We start from the raw sequence: 1,796 nt of genomic DNA on the forward strand, positions 1-1,796 counted from the left end.
TTGAATTTGGAAGGGAGTGAATAACCACATTCTGAGTTCTGTGGAAAGTTGAGGAGACTTTTGGTAGGAAGGCTGGGTCTGGTGTGAGTATAATTTTTTCTGTCAGAATTAAACAATATGGTTTTCATGGATAGAGCCTGTATTTCGCTGACTTTTCTTGCTGATACAAGCACCACCAGGGGTACTGTTTTTAGTGTAAGGTATTTATCCAAACTTTCCTCCAATGGTTCAAAGGGTGCAGAGAGGACTCCTTTAAGTACCGGGGAGAGGTCCCATGTCGGAGTTCTGCTGAACTTCATGGGTCTGGATTTTTTCAATGGGAGAAGGAATCTTCTCATGAGCATGTCATCTACCAGCCTAATGTCTATGTAGAAAGATAGGGCTGCCACTTGAACCTTCAAAGTGTTATGGTAAATATAAAAATGGTATGCCCTTGTCTGCTTCTACCTGTAAAAAAGGTAAGATTGCTGGAATAGTCCCCTTATCGGGGTCTCCTTTGTTCCCAAACCAGAAAACAAACTTTTTCTTCACTTTTTCATAGATGGCTCCAGTCACAGGTTTTCTGCTGGCTAAGATGGTGTCAATAGGGGGGCGTGGCTAGTGGCCGAGATGTAAGCAGCGCGGCTTCGGAGCTCCGGCGGCACCTGTTGATCCTACGCTGATCCTGGCACAGATCCTGATTACTGAACCCCCAATTCTGCATACACTACCTGCCTACCACTTACTGCAGCGACCGTCATGGTCAAAATCGGCTCTCAGGGGACGAAATCGGCCGCGGCATTGCGGCCTAGTCCGGGCCACGAGGCCTCCCAAGATGGTGCCGGACCCTCTTCACAGCCCGCGCTTCCGCCCAGGGAGAAGCCGGGTTGCGCCGGACTGAGTTCCTCGCGGATCCCTGCACCATCAGGTAAGCCTGGTACTGCGCCCTCGAAATCCTGACCCCCCGCCACCATAAAAGCGCACTTTGCAGACTCACCAGTGTCATCCCGTGGGCTCTCTGCTCCCACTCAGGGGCTGCTTGAGGGGCTGGATCCCTGGGATGCGGAGGGGACGTGGGATGCGGGGGTCTCTCACACTATTGAGACTCAGGATGGGGCTGCGGAGATGGGGGACCCTGCTACAGAGGGTCTTACACTTCAACATATCATGGAAGCTATTCAGACTTGTCAGACTGCCCTGACTACTCAAATAGAGACTGTCCGGCTGGACTTATCTATAGTTAAACATGAGGTGCAGAAGATTTGTGCTAGGATCTCCACTGCTGAAAAGCGTATCAGTGATGTTGAGGATACAGTTAACCCTTTGCAAGCTGAGGTTAGCACACAACAGCAGCATCTGAAAGACCACTCTGACAAGTTGGGGGATCTGGGGGACAGAATGCCCAGAAATAATCTTCGCTTTGTTGGCTTCCCTGAAAAGTCTGAGGGGAGACATGGTGAGGATTTTTTGGAAAGTTGGATAAAGACTGCCATAGGTGTGGACCACCTCTCTCCCCTGTTTGCCATAGAAAGAGCGAATCGGGTTCCCATGTGCCCCCTCCCTCCAGAGGCCCCTCTAAGATCTATGCTGGCGAAATTTCTTCACTTCCGGGACAAATAAACTATTCTAAGTGCTGCACGCACTACCCCTGACCTCCAATATAATGGTGTGAAAATCTCTATCTATCCTTATTACTCGGCTTCTACCCAGAAGCTACGCATGGCCTTCACTGCAGTCAAGCGCAGGCTCCTGGACGGGCAATTTGGTTACAGCATGCTTTACCCTGCTAAACTCCGGGTGATTCACGATGGAAAAAC

This window comes from Pelophylax lessonae (assembly GCF_965119305.1).
Source record: "Pelophylax lessonae genome assembly, chromosome: 5".
Taxonomy (NCBI): Eukaryota; Metazoa; Chordata; class Amphibia; order Anura; family Ranidae; genus Pelophylax; species Pelophylax lessonae.